The sequence below is a fragment of the Bemisia tabaci genome, chromosome 10, assembly GCF_918797505.1.
Source record: "Bemisia tabaci chromosome 10, PGI_BMITA_v3".
Lineage (NCBI taxonomy): Eukaryota > Metazoa > Arthropoda > Insecta > Hemiptera > Aleyrodidae > Bemisia > Bemisia tabaci.
This window is the reverse complement of record NC_092802.1, coordinates 2,886,501-2,913,687: the sequence shown is the minus strand read 5'-3', so window position 1 is coordinate 2,913,687 and position 27,187 is coordinate 2,886,501. Positions and strand designations below refer to the sequence as shown.

At 39.9% G+C, this 27,187-nt stretch overlaps 1 protein-coding gene across 3 annotated transcripts in view; it reads left to right on the top strand.

The window, feature by feature from the left end:
• LOC109035107 (putative ferric-chelate reductase 1 homolog) overlaps window positions 1-27,187 on the top strand; it is a 170,740-nt gene that overhangs the window by 29,737 nt on the left and 113,816 nt on the right. For 2 of the 3 annotated variants that reach the window (XM_072305450.1, XM_072305452.1), the window contains exon 2: window positions 15,046-15,094. The gene's annotated coding sequence lies outside the window, so the exon portion shown is untranslated. Of the gene's footprint in view, window positions 1-15,045; window positions 15,095-25,103; window positions 25,428-27,187 lie in introns of those variants that run through there. The other variant, XM_072305453.1, reaches the window with a different exon arrangement.

Below are 27,187 nucleotides of genomic sequence, written 5' to 3'. Positions count from 1 at the left end.
ATTTTCATCGAATGCTATTTGAAGCTGGGAGTATGACTTTACGGTTCTACTGAATGATTGCCTCACTGTACTTTATCATTAGTGTAGCAGCCGTAAGATTTGTAAACTTAAGTTCTGGAGGAACTTCTTATTTTCTCTTAGTTCATTTTTTTATGTTTAATTTTCATAATTCATCCTTTTAATTTTTTCTTTCCTTAAAACTTTGTCTACAGAGTCAGGACCCTCTGATTTTTATTACACCGAATATCATTTTTTAGTTTGGATATTGGAATTAGGTCTCCATGAAAGTTCAACAAATGTGATACGAGCTCAGAGTTCCGGAAAATGAATGTTTTTTATTTTATATAACTGCATTAGTTTCAGTGCCGAAGCGTGCTTTGCGATACATCGACTAATCAGCCATTTAAGATCATAAAAAAGGATCGATAGACAGGGTATTCGCAACGATCACCTCAATACTCGATTCTTTACCACAGCCTTAAATGGAGGAATATTGATAACCGATCATCCACGCATTGCCCTTGATTAGTTTTCTCATTTTATTTTTTATCGTTTTGTTACCGAGCTCCCTGAATTCTCATCTGGGCTTTATGAAAGTTACTTCTTAAACCGCAGTAGAAATTTCACAGCGGCAGAGTCTTGAAAGAAATCCATCGAAATTTCTCCGACGAAAGCCAAAAAACTGAAAAACAAGCCAACGATGAGACCAATGAATGCCGATTGTAAATCATTTAAACTGAACGGCCGGGGACCATTACTAGTCAAAGGTGTGGACGCCTCTAACCCCATTATGTAGAAGAGGTCTTCTCTGACTTTAAAAATCCATTCGGCATGTCCAGATTCGAAATAGCGAGTGATCAGCTGGTTATATTTCTCGAAATAGAAAGAATTTTTCAGAAATACGCCAATCATCGGATACGTCATAAGGCACTCTTGGACCAAATGGAATTCCCCCCCCCAGATCAACAAAGTCATGCCTCATGCGAATATTGTCTGTCTTCCGAGCAGAGTTAGGCAGGCTCATTAGAAAAGCGTCCGTTTCCATCATCGCGCGAATATTTTCTTTTGCCTCCTCGAAAAGATCACCGAAAACTTCTTGCAATATTGCTGCAAACGTTTTTGGATAGGATACGTTTGAAGTGACGGAACCGTAGACCTTCTCGCTCCCGAAAACGTTAGTTCCCATGTAATCGCTATAATACATAAAACTATCCGTTATTTTTGCTCGCAATGTCTCAGATTGGTTCAATTGCTGAAAAAGACTTGTGATCTCTGACCTATCATAAATATCTGTTTGAATGATGAGGTTAGACTCCTCCAAACTCTTCAGAGAGTCGATTTCTGGATACATAACTCTGTCGCTCAACAACGTCGTCATACTACCCAAAAAAACGGTCGAGATAATGAGTGCGGAGAAACTGAAGATCAAAAAGAGGATCTTCCCTGTGCACAGATGGCCGAGGTGTAATGATGACGGACTTCCACACAAAAAGTACGCGCAGACCGTCAACAGAGATGATGCGTTTCTGTAATAATCGATCTCCGCATCCGTGTAGAGACGATTAAATAATTCGTGCTGCGAAAGCTGGAAAGTATGAAGAGTGAAGCCAAGAAGGAGGATTGTAGCAGAGATGAAAACCCAAACAACAGGTGAGAAACTTTTGAAAATCACGAGACCTTGTGACATGTAGGCGCTATGTGGCGTGAAAATACACAGCGCTCCTGTGTCGAAACCGACAGTAAAGTCAATTTTGGAAAACTCGGATCCCTCTGCAACTAGTCCGCTTTGAAACATAACCATATCGAAACCATATTTCAGGGCATCATTTATTTCAGAATGAGCATGATCTAGGAAGCTATCTTCTCTAAGGGTGCAGTTCACGGAGCTTGCGAAGTGCTCAAGAACAGTTCTCAGAAAGGAGTACCAGCCCATCGAAGATGGGTTGTAACTGATCCCATAGTCCATGCCTTTAGGCATGTCTGCGACTACTGTTAAATTTTTTTTATGCATGTTTCTCCACGAAAAGTCGAAGAATGCCTCGTCAGCCCCTTCCCAGTCCTGGAAGGAAATGAGATTTTCCGTGAACGGATCGTATCTTTCGCAGCCGTGTGGGTGACAAATTACGGCCTTGTGGCCTTTGAAGAAGCGCCAAAAAAATTTGAAACAAAATATTAGAGTACCAGTCACATCCGCCCCAGAATGTTCAAGCGTCGTATTATGGGAAGCTCTCAGCGCACTCCTTTTGGTAATGTGGCCAAAACTTTTTACCAGGAAAATTATATAATTTTTGAAATTCCAAATGTTGTTTAAGAACAAGCCGCGGGTTACATTAAAAACTTGATCGCTCAGAATCGAGTGGTCGCTCAATTCACGAGATGTTAAACTTACCTCCATACTGCACTTTTTTCTTTCAGCTGCTGTCAGCCAAAGATAACGTCCATCAACTTTTATACAGCAACGCGGTAAAATTTCCGGCAGGTATGCATTCCTGTTTCCGTCGCTAATTGGGATTTGTATCAATTTTTCTTCCTGTCCAATCGGCTTCTCATGTGAAGTAGTGTAGAAAATCAAGTCGAATAAATCACTGACGTCATCAAGCGTAAAAATGATATTTTTTGTATGATCAATATCCACTGAGCTGGTGATTTTGCTGTGATGAGATATCGAAACGGTTTGGATGGAGGTCTCGTGCAAGGCATGAATGAACTCGGTGAAACGTGGGTACGAGTAGATTTCGACCACGTAAAGTAACTTAACCTCAGAAATGTTTACTATTTTTCGACTTACGTGAAATGTTAGTGATGAAAGAAGTTCCCACTCATCTTTTTTAGAGGGTTCAAGACCGGTAAAATAGCCAGAAATGACTGGAGCAATGAAAAGGAGAATGAAACAAACGAGCGTGTGCATGATCGATGAAAAAAGATTCAGTTTGGTACTTCAAAATAGAGAAATTAAGCCGATGGAATCCTTATCCATACCTTACCTAGCTCGCAGAGAACATCTAGTCCAAGCATGATAATTCGAAATCAGGTTTTAATTCTAAAACTTCAAACATGAATTATGTTTCTTTTTTTTAATTTTTCCTTTTTTGATGGAACAATGGATAATAAACATTCAACACTGAACGAAAATGTAACACCCTAAACTTTCAATTATAATAAGCCACAGTGCAAACGAGACGGTCAATTTTAAAAATTCTGTAGCCGGATGGGATTCTATGGCACGATTGTGAAAATTGTGTCCCTCTAGCACGGAATAAAACGATCAGCGATTTGTCGTAACTGGAACATTCCATTATTTCAGAACATATATATGGAGGAAAATCTTACTGCGCATCAAGGTCGAGGCAAGTTTTAAATATCATTCAAGGGAAAATGATATTGCATGACCTCCATAGCCCGTGGATACTCTGGAAAATACTTGAGTGTATATTTTTTTAACCGGTCCCGTGCATGATGCAGATACTCGATATTTTTTATCAACCGTTTCATGCAAAACAAAACACTGGTGGACTCAGAGGAGCGAATAATATCTTTCAGGAGTATAAAACATACGTACTTTTTTAAGTTTGACCAATTCTGACCAGGAAATAATACTTTGAATACTGAATTTTTCCCGATTATTCATATTGAAGAACATTTTCAAACATATCAAGGCCAAGGCAAGGTCTAAGTATCCTTCACTTCAATGATATCGCATGACCTTCGTAGGCCGTGCACACTGCACATACTGGAAAATACTTGAATGTACTTTAAATTTTCAAACTGTTTGTGTTTATAACCAAAATCAGCGAACATTGTATTACAATGTCTGCAAAGGTAGTAGCACTAAATATAAAGGTATTTGAAGTGTAGCCGAGTGCCAGAAATAATGTAAAATTTTCCTTGAAAAACTTGCATTTTATTAACAAACTTAGACCGAAGCTTTTCGAAGCAAACGTTTCATCGTCAGGGTCACAAAATCGATATCACAAAGGCCATAATTTAATTTTAACGATTTTGTGACCCTGACGATGAAGCTTTTGCTTCGAAAAGCTTCGGTCTAAGTTTGTTAATAAAATGTAAGTTTTTTAAAGAAAATTTTACATTATTTCTAGCACTCGGCTACACTCCAAATACCTTTGTGTTCATAAATTTTTTTGATTTTCTTCCAACCGCTTTATGCACCAGAAATGTCCGTATGCGGGACTGTTTTGACCCAGGACTAGCAGTCCAGCGGATTTTTCCCATATTTTGTTGATAATAATCCCTTTATATTTGGATTGCATTTTACAAAAAGGAACCAAAAGCATTCCAATGGTGCTAAGATCATGCAATTTTTTTTTACTCAGAAAATGTAAACTGATCATAAAAAATCGTTTATCTTTTCTCCCAATAAACCATAAATTCAATACAAAAATCACCTTTGTAAATCGAATTCGTCGCATGATTTTAGTAATTTTATTACAAAGATTGTAAGTTGCACAATCCTAGCAACATTGGAATGCTCTTGGTTCCTTCTTGCAAAATGCAATCTATTTATTCTTGAAACTGATGTGAAGCCAGTTTGATAAGGCCCGCGTGGTTGGCAACCATGTGAGTCCTGTCTCACAGGCGGCGAGATCGTATGGAGAAGGCGGTTCCTCGGGCATCTTGCACACACGAACTCCACTTTGGACTGAATATGAACATGATTACGGAACTCCCGTCGATGCCAAATTGCGGCGCAAGCAAGGAAGAGAACTTGAATATTTTTTGCGAATTTTAACAGAGCAATGACAGATGGTTGTCGTCAGTGCTGCGACGCCTGCCACTTGAACTACAACTAATAATTGTATTTCCTTGCAAAGATTTTTTTTAAAAGTTATTCTTTTGTATCAAATCTTTTTTTCCCTACAATGGAAAAACAGTTGCCGATTGTATACATATGGTCCGTTCCGGGCTCAAAGGCCGAGAGCCTAGGATGCTGGAGCCGTAGTTTCGCTCTGAAAAAAAAATCTCGGTGTATTTACTAAGAAAAGGGTAAAATTACCAAGAATTCAGGATTCTATTTGATCCTAGTTTTTTCTGGGTAAAATTACATTTATGGAATTGGTAATTTTACCGAGAAATCTTCGTGAAATTATTGAACTTTCTCGGTAATTTTACTGGACCTTGGTAAAAACACCAATATTTTTTATCGACTGTGGTAGAATTACCGAGATCAAATGGCAAAGTTACCGGGAATTGATTACCTATAAAAATGGTTTTCTTACTTGAAAAAAACAGTAAAAATACCGGTTTTTAGGTACAAGCTTACTAGTCTGTCTCGGTAAAATTACCAATAATTGGTAAAAAAAAGTGAGATGGTAAAGACGTACCAACGGATCTTGGTAAAAACGCCGAGAATTTTTTTTCAGTGCGACTGCTCCGGGATCAGTGGTTGGATCAACGGGTGCTACACCCGGAACATTCGGCTTCTTAGCCTACAACGGACGGTATGTCTAAATAGCCCTTAAGTACGACTTTCATCAGTGGCGTTTTTCTGTTCGCACCGAAAAGAAAAACTTGGGCCTTGAAATAAGCCGTACTTACGGGCTATACAGACATACCGCAGGCTCAGAGGCCGAAAGTTCCGGGCGTAGCACTTGGAGCAATCGTAGCTACGACTGCAGCGCCCGGAACTTTCGGCGTCTGAGCCTGGAACGGACGGTATGTCTATTTAGCCCGTAACTTTTTGTTTCTGTGTGGGTGTTTAAACTGGAGAGATCCTGAGAAAAAATGGACCACTAGACAAGGTACAAATTTAATCATTCTGATACACGTACCCTAGTCAGAATTTCACGTAGAGCACGATTCGCACAACGAAAATTACTTAAACCAACTCCCAAAGAAGATATTAACGTTTTTATTTCACATTGGTTACGAGGAATTCGAACTGCCCGCTCACAAGAAACTCAAAGCTCTATACGTGAATCAAATCGCGCACTACAACGGTTTCAGCAAGCTTCTCAGTCGAGGAATGTTCATGTTTCACAATGTGTTGTTCAAACAATAAGCAATTTGCTATATAGATGAGCCAAAGCGTCAAAATTGAGGTCGCTAGATTTGTATATCTCGGAGACTGTCATGATAATATTTAGCGCGCGATGTGAATCACGTAGAGCATTGAGTTTTTATGAGCGGGTGGTTTGAATTCACGCACCAAGAATCATTAATTATCTTCGTAAAGGGTTAATTTCGGTAATTTTTGTTGTGTGCATCGCGTTTTACGTGAAATTTTGGTTAAGAAACATGTATCAGAATGGTGAAATTCGCACCTTATCTAGTGGTCCATTCAAAGCATAGAGTATATAGAGTCGTAATGTAAGTGGGAGAGCTGGCGCCACTTTTAAGCATTTTCCATGTCCCGAATTCCGAAACTCCTGTGTGACGCCGGGTCACTTTTTCGATACATAATCGATTGTTTGCGATACACGGGTACCCGGCCATCCGATGACAACAACAACAACAACAACAACAACAACAACAAAGGAGATAGGAATCACCACGCATTCCACACCGCCATTTTGGATCGAAAATGTATCGAAAAAGCGACCCGAACTCGGCGCACACCGGGCTCGGAATTTGTCGAGCAGAACATGGCACCAGCTCTCCCACTTACATTACGACTCTATGTACTCTATGATTCAAAGTTTCATTTAGCTTTTGAGATGAAGATACTGAATATTTTTGCGGGCTCAGTGAAAAAATAAACGTGTCGTATGATGGAAGAAAAATGAGCTCCTTTGCCCGGGATGCTGGTAACTAGAACGGCAACGGAGCCGGAGGGCGCTGCCCTGTCTGATAGTGAGCCGCATATGGAGGAGCAGAAAACATGGAGCATGTAGCGTTGTCTTAATTACACTCCGATCCGACTTGGGAGGTTTTGCAATTGCGTCTCTTTTGCTCGGGCTCCAAGTCGACCACGAGGGCAACGCGACATTAGGAGTGGCTCCTCCGGCTCATTCTCGCTCCCGACCCGATCCACGCACTCAAATCCAGCGTAGAAACACCGCACCGCGGCCGTATGCACCCGTGCTAAGGGAGAACGCCGTATGAACATTCCAGAGTTGCCAAATTTCCCCAGATAAAATGTTTATTTTTGAGGGAAGTTATGAATATATGTATTTTTCCTTGAAATTTTCAGGAACTGTAGGTGAAATCGCGAGCAAAATTATCTAAAAAAATATTCATAAGTTTATCAGGAAATTCATGTTTTATCGAAGGAAATTTGGCAATGCCTGGAGGTTCATACGGCGTTTTTCCTTAGCACGGCTGTATGCGCACACTCCAACTCAAATTACTAAACGACCCATACTCGCTCTGCACGCACCCAACTAGGGGTTAGTTATATAGGGTCATGGGTTAGCCGTTTCATGGCTCCAGGACGTTTCCGCATACTTTTTGGAAATTCCTGAAATGACTGAATACTTCATAACACTGGAAAAAAAATCGCTTGGATCATGAGTCCAGACGCTTAAAAACATTGACAAGAAAAAATACTCTCGATTCGATCGGACTTTTTGCTTAAATCGAAAGGAAATCCGGTTAAAGCAAGAGGCTCGGCTCTTCGATTCAAGGAAAAATCCGATTGAATCAAGAGTATCTTTTCTTGTCAATGCTATTAAGAGTCTGGACTCCAGATTCAAGCGGTTTTTTTTTCCAGTGAACGTTATACTTGCCTCACTGCCGCACAATGGATCGAGTCAATGGGAGAGCTCGCACAAAATTTGAAAACTTTAAAAGCTTATAACTCCGTTTACACTCAACTTTGAGGTTCTCAAAGGGGTTTCATTGGTTTTGTCGTGAAATTTTCTTCCAGGACCACCCTTTAAAATTTAAAATGTTACGAAGTATACATCAAAATTTGCAGGTTTAGTCCAAAATCTCATGTCCAACCTCTCCAATTGACTCGATCCACTGTGCGTGTGCGTCGTCCGTTCAGTTTACTAGATTTACTTTGCCTGTAGCCTTTGTAAGTGCAAAATGAATGGGGGATTCTTGTATTCTTGGAAACTGGAACTGGAGAAAAGTGGATCTCAGATAAAGGTGATGAAGATTATGGAAAACCAGAAGGGGATTTCGTCGTCGACGATCCCAATGAAGAATGATTTTTTAAGTGTGATTTTTTAAACTCACAATCAGCTAAACTTTTGCAGGACCCTTTACACCCCAAGTAACACCTGGTTATAGGGTGGGCATGGAGGAAAGAGCGACGCCAAGAATGGCACAATTTGGGCCAGAAGGGATTTTTCTGAAACCGGGCCCAAACGATACCTTATGATACCCTAAAACTCTGGTAAAAATTTTAGCTTGAGTATACGCACCGTTTTTGAGAAATGGGGGGGCAAAGTTGCCAAATCGCCATCATTCTGGACAGCATTTTTACAGCAAAAAGACGGGAAAAATGGACGAAAAAGTTACACTATTGATGGGTTTGGGCTGTAAATGTTCTTATTGAGCCCCCGTGCATGTAACTGTGTTCAGTTTCAAAAATTTTGGACGCACAGTGGTCCAAAATGGGGAGAAATCGTGGACAGATAAGGATTCTTTGTCAAACTTTTTAAAAATGGAAGTAAAATTGTTGGTCTCCTGCAGAGATCATGTGAAACAATGTTCTTATCGGTCTTCAATGCTTTCAATTGAGTTCAGTTTATCAAATTTTCATCGCACAATGGTCCAAAATGGGAAATCAGTGGACAAATTAAGATCTTCTGCCTAACTTTTTAAAAATGATGTACGACTATTGGTCCCCTGCAGAGATCATGGGGAACAATGTTCTTGTCAATGCATTCAATTGAGTTCAGTTTATCAAATTTTCATCGCACAATGGTCCAAAATGGAAAATTAGTGGACAAATTAAGATCTTCTGTTGAAATTTTTGAAAAATAACATGAAACTATGAGGTTTTTCACTAGATTCGAAAGGTGTAAATTCAAAATAAGTTAGTAGCCAATAAAAGCTATCCACGTTCACTGTTTTGAACTGAACAAATGAGGTCTGGAAACGGTAATTCAGGAGGAACTTAGTTTTTGGATCCTTAAAATCCGGCTAACTGGGTGGTTTTTGTCCTAGTTAGTTGTCAGAGAATAAGTGTAGTTAGAATAATACTTTACAATAAATCCTTTCTAAGGATTTAGGAAAGGTTAGGTTAGGTTAGGTTAGGTTAGGTTAGATTTCAACAGAAGATCTTAATTTGTCCACTAATTTTCCATTTTGGACCATTGTGCGATGAAAATTTGATAAACTGAACCCAATTGAATGCATTGATAAGAACATTGTTCCCCATGATCTCTGCAGGGGACCAATAGTCGTACATCATTTTTAAAAAGTTAGGCAGAAGATCTTAATTTGTCCACTGATTTCCCATTTTGGACCATTATGCGATGAAAATTTGATAAACTGAACTCAATTGAAAGCATTGAAGACCGATAAGAACATTGTTTCACATGATCTCTGCAGGAGACCAACAATTTTACTTCCATTTTTAAAAAGTTTGACAAAGAATCCTTATCTGTCCACGATTTCTCCCCATTTTGGACCACTGTACGTCCAAAATTTTTGAAACTGAACACAGTAACATGCACGGGGGCTCAATAAGAACATTTACAGCCCAAACCCATCAATAGTGTAACTTTTTCGTCCATTTTCCCCGTCTTTTTGCTGTAAAAATGCTGTCCAGAATGATGGCGATTTGGCAACTTTGCCCCCCCATTTCTCAAAAACGGTGCGTATACTCAAGCTAAAATTTTTACCAGAGTTTTAGGGTATCATAAGGTATCGTTTGGGCCCGGTTTCAGAAAAATCCCTTCTGGCCCAAATTGTGCCAAAAAACGGTCGTTTTTGGCGTCGCTCTTTAAGGTGAAAATGGTGGTAATTAGTTCCAAGATTTCACTTTTTTCCTAAAAAGTAGAGTCTATTACTATGGAACTATTTGTCGACCAAGCTCTAGGATTCAACTAATAGGATAGCTCTATACTCCCTATGTCCCCTTTGTCTATGGCTTTGTCTTTAAGTATCAATATTCGGCCCGCTGTATAGGTACTCTAGATCGATATGGAACACCGGACGTGCGGCTCGTAGAATCGAACCATTTTTTCTTAGTGTGCCTTCCTCGATTGTTCCAATCTGTCTCTAAATGAGCAGTGGCGCGATCAGGCAACTCCGATGGAATCACCTGCCCGAACGAGAACGCTCCCGTGGCACTCGCCCTGACCTCGGTCGTATGCGGTGCTGGCCCGGGCCAAGCGGCCAAGCCATGCCGCACCGGTGACGTGGTGACGTCACGAATCAGTCAGCTCACGTACGACGTACGGCCAATCGTTAACGCACCGTCTTGTGCGCTCCGTTCGGTTAGTGCCCCCTGATTTTTCGCACGGGTCACCGATCCCCTCTAACTTAACGCCAGTAACCTCGGTAACGTCGGCTCCTCCTAGGATCCTAACGCCAGTAACTTCTCGGTAACGTTGGATCCTCCTAGAATCCTAACGCCAGTAACTTTGGTAACGTCGGATCTTCCTAGGATCCTAACGCCAGTAACTTCGGTAACGTGGGATGTTCCTAGGATCCTAGGGAGGATCCTTCTTCCGGATCCTAACTTCTGTCGGACTCAAAATCCCACCGGGCATCTCTGGGTGGAAAATCAGCCAGGATTTTTCGTAAAATTATCATACCAGGGCCGCCACAGTCAGGGAATACCAGGAAAACCGGGAGTCGTGGAATTTTAAAAAGTCCGGGAAAACCTGGAAGTGTCAGGGAAAAATCGTCGAGTCACACTGAAAAAAAAATCTCGGTGTATTTACTAAGAAAATGGTAAAATTACCAAGAATTCAGGGTTCTATTTGATCCCATATTTTTCTTGGTAAAGTTACCACTCATGGAATTGGTAATTTTACTGAGAAATCTCGGTAAAATTATTGAATTTTCTCGGTAATTTTACTGGACTTTGATAAAAACGCCAATATTTTTTATCGACTGTGGTAGAATTACCGAGATAAAATGGCAAAGTTACCGAGAATTGATTACCAATAAAAGTGGTATTCTTACCTGAAAAAACAGTAAAAATACCGGTTTTTAGGTAAGTTTACCAGTCTGTCTCGGTAAAATTACCAATAATTGGTAAAAAAGTGAGATGGTAAAGGTACCAACGGACCTTGGTAAAAACGCCGAGAATTTTTTTTCAGTATGTAACCTCTGTCGGACTTAACATCTCACCGGGCATCTCTGGGTGGAAAATCAGCCAGGATTTTTCGTAAAATTATCATACCAGGGCTGCCACAGTCAGGGAATACCAGGAAAACCGGGAGTCAGGGAATTTTAAAAAGTCCGAGAAAACCTGGAAATATCAGGGGAAAATCGTCGAGTCACCTTCATTTGGACTGCATTTTTCAGTCAGGAACTATAAATTCTAGCCCGGTTTGAAAACAACGTATGTGCTATTAGTTTCCCTATGCACGTAAGTGTTTTTCCAGAAGAGCCAGAATTTATAGTTCCAAATTGCAAGATGCAGTCCATTTGGTTTCTCGAGTGGATTTGACGTTACAAACAACGAATTTTGAAAAAATGTTGAGCCGCATGTTGCATCTATGTTTACGTTATTATGAGTGATAAAAGTGCGAGCCAAAGATGCATAATTTTTTACAATTTCATTTTTCAGGTGCTCGTGCATTTCAGGACTCAGTCCCATCATCAGAATGTGTCTTTAGCTGATGCTCTGGTGATTGGACGGAGTCCTGAAATGCATTCGCACCTGAAAAATGAAATTGTAAAAAATTATGCATCTCTGGCTCACGTTTTTATCACTCATAACAAATGTTACCTGAAAACTATTTCTAACCACATATGTCTTTTTAACAATCTAGAATTTGTTCAATTTTCAGAGAATTTCACCCAAATGTCAGAAAAATCAAGGAATTTCATTTTCCAAATTCTATGGCAACCCTGTCATACTTTTTCCAGTTTTTTCATTACACTGAAAAAAAATTCTTGGCGTTTTTACCAAGGTCCGTTGGTACCTTTACCATCTCTCTTTTTTTACCAATTATTGGTAATTTTACCAAGACAGACTGGTAAGCTTACCTAAAAACCTGTATTTTTACAGCTTTTTCCAGGTAAGAATACCACTTTTATTGGTAATCAATTCCCGGTAACTTTGCCATTTTATCTCGGCAATTTTACTACAGTCGATAAAAAATATTGGCGTTTTTACCAAGGTCCAGTAAAATTACCGAGAAAGTTCATTAATTTTACCGAGATTCTCGGTAAAATTACCAATTCCATAAATGGTAATTTTACCAAGAAAAAACTGGGATCAAATAGAACCCTGAATTCTCGGTAATTTTACCCTTTTCTTAGTAAATACACCAAGATTTTATTTTCAGTGTATTAAAAAAAAAAAAAAAAAAAAAAAAAAAAAAAACTGCACGTGGAAGCGTCATGTCGTGAGTCGAACGGCTCTAACGAATTCCAAAAACGTTTGAGCGCTTGGCCATCTTCCGAGCCGTTTGAGACGCGTCCTGCGCGTGTGAAGGAATACCAATGTTCGGCTTCTTCAGTTCTTCACCCAACGTCCTCATCCGGAAGGAGGATGACCTGCGCCGCGTTTTCGGGGACCGAGCCGTTCGGTTGTTGTGACGCGACGCGCGACGACGCGACGCTACGTGACGGCACAGCCACGGTTCCACTGACACCGTGCGACACGAACTCGGTCGCGCGCAAAAAACCGCGTGCTTATGCACAATTGGACTAGATTTTGCAATTTGGAACGATACTTTCTGACATATCTGTAAGTAAAAACACTTATGTGTATAGCAAAACTAACGGTACATACGTTGTTTCTAATTAAGCTGGAAATTGTAGTTCCCAATCGCAAAATGCAGTCCCATTACCTCGAACATCTATGTTGCCGTTGATGAGAGGCGTTTGCGTCGCTCAAGTGGACGCATTTATGCTGAAAGGGACTGTCTCACTCAAACCCCATGCACATAGTTCTTTTTAGCATAAGCACGTCCAAGTCTGTGGCAGAATAGAATGTTCACGATCCGACGACCGATCGATCAGGCGTGATGCTTGAAGTATTCCCCAGTTTTGCAGGCGTCTCCCGCGATTGTTTCTTGCGCACCGTCCAATGTTTTGGAAATTTTACTCCGGAAAATAAGGTCCCTTTTCACAGATAAGATCACAATTTTCAAGCAACAAAACTTTCCAGACTCTATAATTAATCACAACAATAGAAAAAAGCTTGGTCTCTTCTCCGGTGACTCGAAGACTTTAACGCGGGAGTAGAAAAGGTGGTTGGGGCAAAACGTGTGATACAACTATTTCGACTTCAGAGTAGGTAAAATTGCGTATCTACCAAATGAAGGGGAATCTCTGTTCGGATGACTCGGAGACTTTAACGCAGGAGTAGTAACTTTGGTTAGGTGAAACGCGTGGTACAACTAAAAATGTAAATTTGCGCATCCTCAAAACTGGGATTTTGCGAATTGATAACTGATTCCAATAGCAAACAGTGTTATGCAAAACGGCCAAAAAGTGATCCTGCGGGGATTGTACGAAACTTTGTGGGATGATTGTATAGGTCATTTTGGGCCTACATCTGGCTGCTTTTAGACGAAAACCGCAGGGAAAAAGCGTTGCCATTTTTTAAAGTCGTATCCTTCAAAAATCCATTCAAAAATTCACAAAAATGCAGTCGCAGAGCTCGTATTTATACCAAAAAATGCAGAAAATTTCGCTCTATCGACCTATGCAGAAGAAAATTGTATTTGAGTCCACTGTTGCCACGTTTTGGCCATTTTTTAAATTATCACGTTTAACGTGGGATTAAGGTCAATTAACACGGATCCGGTACTCTCCTGACGCCGCATTACATGACAAACCTGGTTATTTTTCATCAAGTGGCTGCCAATTCTCTATGGAGGAATACATCGGAAATGATGAAGAGTATCTTTTCTTATCAATGTTTTTAAGAGTCTGGACTCTAGATCCAAGCGACTTTCATTTCCAGTGATGAATTTCCACCAAAATAAATATTTTATCACGAGAAATCTGGCAACCTTTGAATGTGCGTGCGGCGTTTTCCATAGCACAGCACATAAGGTCGCGCGTTTGACTTGGTGTCGTCAACTTAGCGCCGCCTGCGCCTGTGTGACCGGGGCTTCACTCGGAAGCGGGCCCTTCGAAATGTCAACGTTCGAAGCGGCTCCGGCATTCACATCACGCACCTCGGAGTCTTGAACTCACCCTGCCGCGTTCGATGACCCAGTTATTCAATGATCCGACCCGCGTGAAGGCTCAAAAATAAATTTCTTCGGGGAGTGAGATTTTTGGAGGTCTTTCGGGGATTATGGCCAAGTCGTTGAAAGATATTTCGGGAAGACCAGCGCTCGGATTGTTGAACCGTTATCGAACGACCTTGATCGATAATTAGCACTGCCAAGATAGGGTTGTTTCGACCAGGATCATTCAAGAATTCGTCGCTTGGCTGACATAAGGGCGTAAGTACACATTGAGATGAGCCCGGAAAAGCATTGAAATGTATGGAAGACAGGGTTCACTGTAAAGTGTAGTTACGCCCTTATGTCAAGTAGGCGACGAATTAACATTGCTAAGATACGGATGCATCGATTCGATTGCGATTCAACAATTGAAATGTGCATTTAATATTAAATCCGCAGATTTCGGAAGTTGATTCTTTGGGTCAAACTAAGACTTGGCTCTGGTTTTATGGTTTTTTCTTCTTTAAAGATTCCAAATTGTGTCTCCTAGATTTTTTGTACACCATTCTGTCGACCAGTTTCAATCATTTTTTGTCCCCAAATCCATGTATTCCATTCAATCATTCGGGGGTATCTTAATCAGTAAGAATTAAAAAAAAAATCTTAGGAAGACGTATTTATTGGGTTAATGAGACTTTTAATGTTTCCAAAAGCTAGCAACGTATCCCAGACTTCGTTGCCTGATTCAAAACTATACAAGTTTTTATGTACCTTACGTAACAGTGTGTCGCACTTAATCTAATTAAATTTTATTGGTTTGTTGCAGACTTCTGGTTGATAGCTGGAAGCAATCGCTAGCACACAGCTATTCTAAGGTATGTATCCGTAAATATATGTTTTATTTCTTTATTAATTCATGCGCCGAAAAAGATCTTTCTTTTGCCAGGTGCAGGTCTTTAACCAAGATACTAAACCGCCTGTTTTTCTATGAGCTTTTGTGATGATGCTCCAACTCACATGTTTACCAGACGCGTGGGTCCTTCGCCCGGAGCCAATCGGATCGCGTCTAGCAGATGGGAACCAAGTCACATCAGCTACTCCCGAATTTAACGAAGCAATTTAATATTTTACAAGAGAACGTTTGTGCAGATTTTTTTGAAAATTTTTAGGAATTTATTTCACACCATGCAGTAAATTCACTGATTATTTACCCGATTCAATGATTATTTACAAAAAAATATCCGCTCAGCCGTTTTCTTGTAAAAAATTATATTGTCAAATCAAATCAGGCAATAGCATAATAGCTCGGTTTTTTTTTGCCTAACGCAGTTCAAATAGAAAATCAATTAGGTTGTTTATTTCTTCCAGTGCGAACTATTTAATTGTTACTTGACGCATATTGTCCATTCCGTTGATTAAGAAATGGACAAAATGATAAGTGAGCAAGTTGTATGTTCGACAAATTAGCACCTTGGATGAAATTATCATGGACGGTTAATACTGGACCAATTGAGGAGTTCTTTGGCATAACCACGTATAACGAAAAATATAGTTGTGAGAAATACGCTATTGAAAGTTTGACAGTGTATATTTTCGAAACTACTCAACCGATTTAAAAAAACTGAAGACTGTTTTAAAGCTCATACTATCTAGAATTATTTTACAGAAGCACATGATCCTAAATTAACCGATTTTGAGTAAATGAATCTGCTAAATAAATAATTATACGTGGTTTTAACAGAGATCGACTTCGAATGGGTATTTGGCTAATTGATTTTAATTTTTCAGGAGTTATAGGATAGATGAAAAAAAAGTAAATGTTAGTATGAATAATGTACCTTGTATTAGGTTCAAATAGTAAACAAAAAGTTTTAATATTCGCTGATATCGTCATCGGAGAGATCAGAGGGCCCTTGCCCATCGTCACCTGGAACGCTGTTTTTGAAAAGGATGTTTAACCAGGTCCTCGCCTCTTCATTCAAAAACTCATAGAGAGCTCTGACATCTGCTATTTTGGCCGGTTTCAAAGGTGGAAGAGTTGCTTGTGGGGGTTTTATATCCAACTCTTGACGGGTAATATCGGCATTCTTCCAGTACTGGAAGTCCTCAAAATCGGGAGTGTACATCTTAGAGGCTGAAATAGTTCCGTCTGGCTTGTATTTCAGCATGCAATATTTTTGAAGAGTAAAGCAACTATGCTTCTTCGTCGGTTTTCTCTTAAAAAAAGGACGCAATACAGTTTCCCATTCTTTAAAAAGCGACGGGTCCCACGTGCTCCAATAGGGGAAAGGCTTTTCTCGACTTTTCGCAATGATTTTCAGATACTCCGCAGCAGTCTGAATAATGGGTAATTTTTTCAACTTTTTACCGTAAATCCCGAAATTACGATCGCAAATCGAGTAACTGTGCCCGCAAACAGGGTAAACATGCAGTATTTCGACGGCATACACTTCCGAAAACCAAGCACAAAAGCACATAAGCAAGAAGTTCTTATTTTGGCCACCACATGCGTCACTGAATAAAATTGCGCGTTTAAATGGCTCACGGTCCATGAGTTCGATCGGAGAACGATACACTAAAGAAATGACAGAATTGGTGTTTTTTTTGGCCTCCGATTCCATACAACCGTACATGAAAGAGTGTGGACAGTTGTGCACGTGCACATTAAAAATGTAAAACCACAATAAACGTTTATAAAATTGTTCGTTGCAATTTAATTTCGGCACTGGCAAATTTTGCGCATAGTCAAACTCCAGAATAACAGTATTGGGATCACTTTCATACCCCCTGATGAGGTCACTTTTGAGTTGATTGTACGATTTATCTTTTTCCTTATGCAAATTATACCGAATTTTGCATTCATGGTAAAAAAATCACGTTTACGCGTATAAGTGGTTTTTCCGGAGAACGTCTCGGATGAGGAGATGCGTGTGTTCGGACCGGCTTAACCTTAATAATTTTTCATCAGAAACATATACAAACTATTTGTACCAATAGCTCAGAGTCAGAGGATTTAGTAGAACCGATCTCCGAAGAAACGGCGTATACGCGTATACGTGGTTATGCCAAAGAACTCCTCAATTCTTATTGGACGAATTTTTTGGACTAACAATGTATTGGTCTAATTAGGATTGGACGAAGTCTCTTGGAACCATTTTTTATCCATTTGGGGTCGAATCCTGCCGTAGTAAGGAAAAACGCCGTATTAGCCTTCAGGCGTTGCCAAATTTCCGTTAGTAAATCACAAGTTTTCGGGAAAAATTGAAAATATTTTTCTTACAATTTTCAGGTAATTTTGTTCGCAATTTTACCTAATGTTCTTGAAAATTTCTTGGAAAAATATTCATTACTTTCCTCAAAAATAAATATTTTATCGAAGGAAATTTGGCAACTCTCGAATGTTTATACGGCGTTTTTCCTTAGCACGGTAGAATATGAATCAAGCTTGTGACGTCACCAAAATGCGGCCAATAAATCATGCCCGTAGCTCGAGCTGCACTACTTGGCTTCATCATAATGAATCGCTAACATCCCAAAATTAGAACTGGTTTGCAAATTCTTTTTTTCGACGAGCTACGACACGCGGCGGTCCCGTTCATGCTAGTCGTGCCGAACTGGTTTATATTCTGCCGTACGAAGAAAGAACGTCGTATGAACCCTCAGGCGTTGCCTACTTTCCCTTGATAAAACACGAATTTCCTGCTAAACGTTTTTTAGCACATTTTTCTTCCAATTTTTCAGATAATTATCCTCGCCATTCCACCAAAAAGTCCTGAAAATTTCAAGGGAAAATATTCCCAACTTTCTTCAGACATGAACATTTTATCGAAGGAAATTTGACGACATTCGAATGTTCATACGGCGTTCTTCCTTAGGATGGCAGTTTTGGCCGAAACCGGCGACGTTTCCCGTCTTCATCTTGAACCGCGCATGGATGCCGGTAAATAGATTCGGACTTCCTGTGAAAGTCATAATATATGACGTAACGACGGTTGTCCACTTAATGACTTTCTAATCTCGGTCTGAGTCGTGGAATGCCTCATTCCATTGAAGGCTTCCGCGTTTGAGTCTGATTTTTGGAAATTGTATGCGGTCGTCGTTCAGAATTATGCCGTGCTAAGGAATAACGCCGTATGAGCCTTCAGGCGTTGCCCAATTTCCTTCCATAAAAGACGGATTCCCTGGTTAATTTATGAATATTTTTCTTCCAATTTTTCAGAGAATTTTGGTCGTATTTTGATCTGAAATTCCTGAAAATTTCAAGGAAAAATATTCATAACTTTCCTCAAAAATAGACATTTTATCAAAGGAAATTTGGCAACTTTCGAATGTTCATACGGCGTTCTTCCTTAGCACGGCAGCATACGTGATTTACTTCGAGATTTCTGACAGTGTGCTTAAAAATTCCGCTTAATGGCAGGTTGAATCAAACTGATTTCTTCAAGATGAATTATTGGAGCTTACCGCAGGTCTAGAGGTCAATCGCTTGGATTGATTCAAAGACGGGCATTAAAGTTACTCCCAAGCTGAGTCGGTGAAGTCACGAACGTTGCAACTAAGCAAGGTCAATAGCAAGCTGTGAACCTGGAGTTTAGTCAGAGCATGCGGGAAACGTCCTCCATTCGAAATGACTTCTGGTTGGAATTGAAGATTTTTATCCAGGGCGTTTCTGCTTATTAAATATCTGCTTACGTCATAAGGAATATGATCGGAATTACAATTGGACGTACTTCTGTCAAACAGAACTGAATCAGTCAGAACGAAAACACACCAACTCGACAACTCGAAAATACTCCAGAACAGACAATTTTCATGAAGGTTATTGAATTTACCGTATCTGTTCCAACGTGGACACTTAGTGTCCTAAAGTACTTGCTTTTAGGCACCAAAAATCTTTTTCTTAGACTAACTTCCTCACATAATATGCAATTTTTATGTGTGTCTTGATTATTTTCATTTTTTCAAGTTGGTGTGTTTTTGTTCTCACTGATTCAACTATGTGCAGATCGAGGGAAAGATGGGGTGTGATCGTTCGTGCTCGGGCCATAAGAATGAATGGGAAATATAAGGCGCCAGTAACGTCAGCGGCAACGACGAGAGAAACGGCGATCAGGGCGGTCTTTAAAACTCATGAGCCTTGTCCACAAGACTCTAGATAGTCTAATCTAAGGATATCCTCGTACTCAGCTTTCCTAGCAGTACCATTTTAAAGATGAAATCACAAAATATAAGACACCTGAAAACTCTTTGTGAAAAGTTCTTCTATATATAAGCCCTAAAAGTTAATTGTAGTTATAGTTGTCCCAAGACCCGTTCACTGGAAAAAAAAAACACATTGGATCTAGAGTCCAGACTCTTGAAAACATTGACAAGAAAAAATACTCTGGATTCAATCGGATTTTTGCTTAAATCAAGAACCAAGCCTTTTAATTTGAGCGGATTTCCTTTTGATTTAAGCTTAAATCTGCTTGAAGCAAGAGTCCTTTTTCTTGTCAATGTTTTCAAGAGTCTGGACTCTAGATCCAATGTGTTTTTTTTCCAGTGTGAGTCCTGTCCACAAGGCTGTAGATAGTCTAATCGAAGGATATTCTCGTACTCAGTTTTCCTAGCAGTGCCATTTTAAAGATGAAATTCACAAAATGTAATACACCTACAAATTCTCTAGAACTCTTAGTGGAAAGTTCATCTATATAAGCCCTAAAAGTTAATTGTAGCTATAGTTGTCCCAAGACCCGTTCATGGAACGACTGAAAACGCTATGCTAACGGTTCTTACCAGAAATTCTCTGGGAAAAATGCAACGCTGTACCAAGGAAGTTGACTCGATTATGCTCCTTTTGCTTCACCTCATCGCTCCGCGTTGAGTCGTGCCAGTGATGGAGGCCACCTCTTATATGAGTATGCGAATCACCGGTCCGACCTTCCGACTAATGACTAACGACTCCATGCACTTTAAGCCATTGTATGCAGGTGTGGGTGTGCAATTTAACTCCGTCCAGAATCGCACAGCCTCTCGTTGGTTTCCCTAATAATCAAGAACAAAAGCCTCAGAATTAATGAATCCATTGAATGCAGCCGAATGAGAATTGAGGGGCTTGGAGGACAAGGCGCATAAGTGTAGTTTTTGCCATTTCCAGAAATACATAGTTAAAGTTTCGAAATCACATGGATCCTTGGCGGAAAGAAAGTAAAAACTGACTTTTTGATGCTTCAAAATTGGAATTTGGGAATGAGGGGGGGGGGGATATAATATTATGCATGGAGACTAGTTTCACTTGAACTTATTATTATCTCAATTTTTTCAAAAACTGCATTTAAGCGCCTTGTCCTCCAAGCCCCTCAATTGAACTGAAGTGCGACAACACGTATCTACATTACAAGGTTTCAGAACAAAATCCTCGGCATTAATGAATCCATTGACTAGTGCTGGATGAAAATTTAATTGAGTACTTATTACATGCCCTGTTTCCTCCCAAAATTCCTTGAAAGGAACAATGCGTTGTGTGAAAATCCTAAAATAAACAACAAGTGAAGTAACTCTTTGATTATCTTAGGGATAAACATCGATGGGCCATAAGAGTCAAGGTTCAGTTGTTTCAACGGAAGTAATTTTCCTTTTGCAGAGAAACCGGAAGCATATCATATTTGTAGTACTGCTTTTTAAAGGGCGATTCGGAAGTACTGAAAAAAAGCGGAAATTCCGCAAGGAGGTCCGAAATTTTTGTAAATTGTGTTGCAATTTGAGTGAGAAGTTCAAATTTTTGAAATTTTTCGAATTGCGTCAAATGGATGTACTGAAAAAGGAGTGAATTTTTCTGTGGAGGAGGTACTGAATTTCTTATGAATGTACTGAAAAAGTACTGTAAAAGTACTGATTTTTGGCCAGCCTGTTTTAATAGACACCCTGTTTATCTTGAAGCTCCTTATGCGAGTCAACTTTTGCCGCTCTCAAGTTGGTGCGAAAACTTCGGCAAACCTTTCAATCAAATTGGTAAAACGAGGACTTTGAGTGTGTTACGCATGCTGAAATGTTATCAGCTTGAAAGGGAAGAGCTAGCGTACTGTATAAAGAAGCAAGCAGAATAGGATGGCGCAATTATTTCAACCCTTCTTGACTCATCGATTTACGCTCATGACATTTCCTTTTCTCAATGACCGAGTGTTGGGCTTTCTCTGAGACATTGACCCCAAGTCTTGAGCGTGAACTTTTTAGGAGGATAGGGGGTGTGAAGTGTTATCGATTCTTTTCCTTGTTTGGAGGACAATGCCCGTTGGTCGATTTGCAATTTTTCAAAGCCGTTAGAAACCCCGCGAAGAGAACGCGATGCTCCAAAAGCCTTATCCCCTGCTCTTTGAGCTTTTCACGGGTTAACAATCTTGATATCGTTTGATAGCGTGGTATAAACGCTGAAATAACAAATTTTGTAAATGATTTTAGTGGACCATTAATCAATAACCTGAATTTTCGTTTTAACACTCTCATAGGAACTTTATAACTACACACGGAAAAAAGAGCACGGGGGTGGTAAATGGTGTGGACATTTCCAAGTAATTGTGTTACTGCCCCATTAAATTAGGTTGCCAGCCCAAATGTTGCGGCACCACCCCAAATTGAGTGCGGCACAACTAAAATTAAATGGAAATGTTCATGTCAACCTATAAATTGGGGTAGTACCGTAATTTTAGGGGTTGACTCCTCTCACTTTTTTCCGTGAAGATTTTCGCTAATTGTAAGTGAAAGTCGCAAAAACCCAAAGTCAGTTAAGTTAATGAAAAAATTAATAGGTCTGGCAAAAAACCGAAGCTTGCTTTAGCAAAGTTTTCAAGTCTTATCGATAGACGGCACCTCAAAAAGTTCCCAGAAAAATTCAACATGCCGAAAAAATTATTTTATCGCGAAGCAAACAGAGAACAGAGTACACCCGAACAGTGGCGTGGCGTGCTTTGCGATTTATCGATAATTCCTCTTTGACGCTGTGGTAAATAATCGATTATTAAGGTGTCCGCCGCAAACGCCATATTTATCGATACTTTTTCATAGGTTTAAATGGCCGATCAATCGATATATCGCAAAGCACGCCACGCCACTGCACCCGAATCCTAAGCATAACAGTCTTACACGCTTATTTGGACCGCGTCAAGCAGAGAAAAACCAAGCCACATCAGTTGATGCCAACTTTAATAGAGAATCTTCAGGTGTGTGAAAGATGAATTTCGTGTTTAAGTGGAAACTATCGAGTGACCTGAACACGAGGATACCCTTAATTGGTTCATGAATTGGACAATTATTGGAGAAGATATGATAAAATGATCTAATCTGCTAAAACGCGTGTGTTAAAATTGGAAATGCTGCCAGATAACGTCACTAGGCAGTGCTCTTCCTCACTTTTAAATACTAGGGGGCTACGCCCCCTGGCCGCTACGCGGTCCAACCCCCTGAAGGCGCTCCGCGCCATCAATGGGCCGCTTCGCGGCCCTATTTTTACCCTCCTATCAGTGTTAGTTTTATTTTACCCCTAAAAAAATACGATATGAGGTATACTTTAATTTTAAACTTTACTTAAAATTACTTTAAAATTAAAGGGACGCGTTTTGGAATGACTGCTTGATGAAATATTGCAGTAAAACAATGAACAATGATAGTCAGGTAATAATTAAGATTTCATAAGCCGGGGATCGAACCCACACTGTGATCCAAGCGGACGCATTTGACGTCTTTAGACGACTCGGCCACCGCTCGACATAAAGTCTCAGGTGCGAATCTTGTGTAGATAAGTGTAGAGCTGATGCGCAGGCTACCCAGCTACTGCGCAACCTCCTCGACCATTACGCATCCTCCCGCGCATAGCGGTAGCAGTACCGGAGCATTCTGTAAACTCACTCACTTTTATAACGTGATTTCAAAAAAACCTGGGTCCTTTTTCCAAAATCTGATTGCAGCGGGCTCATCTAGGGCCTATTACCTGTCGATTTACGCAAAAATCATGGAAATCGGCCCGGTAGAACGCTCAAACGAACTATGACAAAAAGTATAAATTTACATTGTTGAAATGGGAGAATTCGCAACTTTACCACGTAATATAAAAAAACCTGGGCCATATTTTGAAAATCTGAAAAGAGTTGGCTTATCTAGAGGCAATTGCCCGTCGATAGCCGCAAAAATCATGAAAATCGGCCCGGTAGAACGCTGGAACTAAGCGTTACCAGTTTCGCAAAATTAGGAGGTCTTGGAGCTTATAGTATAGATATTTTTAAGCTATATCCCATATCAGAAAAAAATTATAAAAAATACTATGAAACCAGCTCTTTAAGCAATTTCAGATGAAGCAATAAAAACTTTGCATGCAAATTCTTTATTACATTTACGAGGGGCGTTCAATAAGTAAGTATCCCCCCCTCTCTAAAATCCATAAGAATGGACCAATTTTAAAAAACTTGGGCTCAAAATCTTCCTTAGGATATTTTAAGTTCAACAAAACAAACCGCAACAAAATCGGACTATGTGCGGCCGAACGCGAGCCGTTTGAACGCGCCGAGGTGCTCGACGCTCCCGCCGAATCTGCGAGGATTTGAAGTCCGCTACAGGAGAAGAGCTTCTCTGCCAAAGCCTCAGTCGTTCATCACTGACGAAAAATCAAAGAAATTTTTGTAGAATAAGGGGCTTACCTCATTTCTCCACATAACCAGCTCGATCCAAGCAAGTCTGATACTGACTAAGACCAAGAGAACAGCTTTTGGATGCCTCGTGCGTGGAAGTCTTTCAGCTGACCGCGGATGAAAGAGTGGACGGCTTGTTTGACCTCTTCCACTGATTCAAAATTAACTCCTCCGGGTTCAGATTTCAGATACGATAATAAATGGCAAACCAGACCACCATTTATTCCCGTTCCTGAAATCTGAACTCGGAGGAGTTAATTTTGAATCAGTGGAAGAGGTCAAACAAGCCGTCCACTCTTTCATCCGCGGTCAGCTGAAAGACTTCCACGCACGAGGCATCCAAAAGCTGTTCTCTTAGTCTTAGTCAGTATCAGACTTGCTTGGATCGAGCTGGTTATGTGGAGAAATGAGGTAAGCCCCTTATTCTACAAAAATTTCTTTGATTTTTCGTCAGTGATGAACGACTGAGGCTTTGGCAGAGAAGCTCTTCTCCTGTAGCGGACTTCAAATCCTCGCAGATTCGGCGGGAGCGTCGAGCACCTCGGCGCGTTCAAACGGCTCGCGTTCGGCCGCACATAGTCCGATTTTGTTGCGGTTTGTTTTGTTGAACTTAAAATATCCTAAGGAAGATTTTGAGCCCAAGTTTTTTAAAATTGGTCCATTCTTATGGATTTTAGAGAGGGGGGGGATACTTACTTATTGAACGCCCCTCGTATATCGAGTCAATAACTTTTCAATAATGTAATGGGAGCCACTTCTAATCATTTCGTTCGTACAGCCCCAAAATTTTGTAAAAACGGATTTATTTTCCAGAAGCCCGACAAAATTGTTTCTTTTTTGGCTTCAATTACGCATTAGACGCTGTTATTTAAGAAGATGATAAGTTTCAATGTTTCAATGTTTTCAATGTTTCAATGTCTTTATTCAATGTTTTACATGCAAACGGCTGTGCAGATTTTTGTACAAACACTGAACATTCTGCCTATATAGTACGAAGCAAATCCTTAAAATCCTCAAAGGAATCTGCGTAAACGTTCTCTTGTAAAAAATTAAATTGTCCGGTTCAATTTGGCAATAGCTGATGTGGTTTGGTTCCTTTCAGCTAAACGAGGTCCATTTATCACACATTTACCTTATCAAGTGAAAAGCTAGGTTTGGTCAGTTCCGCGATAAACTACACCAATTTTCCAACCTCATCACCTCTGTCGCATAGCGTGCTCTCCACAGCAGAGTTCTGCGTGAAGATTATGCACTTCAGTGTCTGAGCGTGCAGCATACCTATTAGAATACCTGTGTCTTTCAGTGTGTATTTATTTCCAATGATAAAGAAGGAACATGTCTGAAGGATTGACTCCTTCTCGAAACAGGACTCGCAAATCGTTTAATTCCTTATTGCAAAATTATTCCTCTTTCAAGAACGGCAGATCTAAAGACGAGGCTAAGTGCGTGGTTTGTGGTGCCTACGTGACGGTTTACCGTGGAACTTGTGATCTTAACCTACATCTAAGATCGGAGGGACATCGAAAAGCTGCTCAACTAGCATCCTCGCATAGTAAGATGAAACCCTTATTTATTTCGATTGAGCTCTGGAATAAAATTTTGGGAAAATGTAATGCACTCTAGATCATACTAATTTGATGAAAAAGGCGGGCGTCATGAAACGAATGAAAATTATGGTACGTTTAAAATATTTGTGTAATGCATTATTAAATGTTTCGAGGCGCGGAATTTTAGAAAAATATTATCTATTCATTTTAGGGGCGGGGTATGCCCTAGAAAATGCGTAAGGACGCAAGATATATTTATATTATTATATATTTTATATATTTTTACTATAATATATATTATAATATTTATATATTTTCTTCTCATTGAACTCTGTATTTTGATGTTTTTCTCTGATGAATGAAACACAAATTATAGAAATAAGTAACACTTTACTTCCATCCCGATACAATATTGGAATCGTTTTGCTAAGTATCTAGCGATGGCTTATATTCGACGATTTAAAATATGTTTCTTATCATACACCATAAATCTCGGTCGGTAAATATTTTAAGTGAAATTTCACGATTTTGAATGTCATGAAAATTCGCCACACTGATGAGTAAAACGATGAGATGCTCATCCAACGACCAAACCTTTTTAAAACTTCGCAGCAATATCGTGAAGCATTCTTGTATTGTCGCAACGCATACACTGGAAAAAAAACACATTGGATCTAGAGTCCAGACTTTTGAAAACATTGGGAAGAAAAAAGACTCTTTATTCAATCAGATTTAAGCTTAAATCATAAGGAAATCCGCTCAAATTATGAGGCTTGGCTCTTGATTTAAGCTTAGATCTGATTGAATCGCAAGAGTATTTTTTCTTGTCGATGTTTTTAAGAGGCTGGACTCTAGATCCAATGTGTTTTTTTCCCAGTTTAACTTCTGACTCAAATTTTAATTGGACTTTTTACAATGTGGAACTACCATTTCTAACTCACCCACAAAAGGACCTATCATCATGGGAAAACGAATAGCACATACATTGTCTCTAAAATGAGCGAGAAATAATGCCGAAAGTCCAGTCACAATAAAATATTGCCAAAGAAGCAAATATCGAGTGGGTGGCCAAAAGTACATGGAGAGTATTCCTTGCGTGACAGTGTCTCTGGATGAGCGGCCAGGGCTCTGATTCGCTCTGATTACTAATGACCGATCAGAGGAATCAGTTCTCACGCGTGATTCGTCACGACCGTGACTTCTTTTCCGCGGCCTTCCGTCGTTCGCCAACCTCCCCTTCCCAGCTTCCTCGACCAGACACCCGCGACTCGCGATTCGCAATATTGTCGCGATTTCTCCGAGCGTGCCGCGTCATGATTTCCTCCGTTCCTGAGTCTGTGTGAAGGGACTGTACTGGAAAAGAAAAAAACACATTGGATCTAGAGTCCAGACTCTTGAAAACATTGACAAGAAAAAGGAAATACTCTTGATTCAATTCGATTTTTGCTTGAATCAAAAGGAAATCCGCTTAAATTAAGAGGCTTGGTTCTTGATTTAAGCTAGATTTTGATTGAATCAAGAGTACTTTTTCTTTTCGATGTTTTCAAGAGTCTGGAGTAGATCCAATGTGTTTTCTATCTAATGAGTGTGAAGGGACTGTCCTACCGTGCTAAGGAAACGCCGTATGATCCTTCAGGCGTTCCCAAATTTCCTTTGATAAACCACGAATTTTCGGGACAATTTGCAAATACTTTTCTTTCAATTTTTCAGATAATATGTTCGCAATTTCACCTAAAGTTTCTGAAAATTTCAAGGAAAAATATTC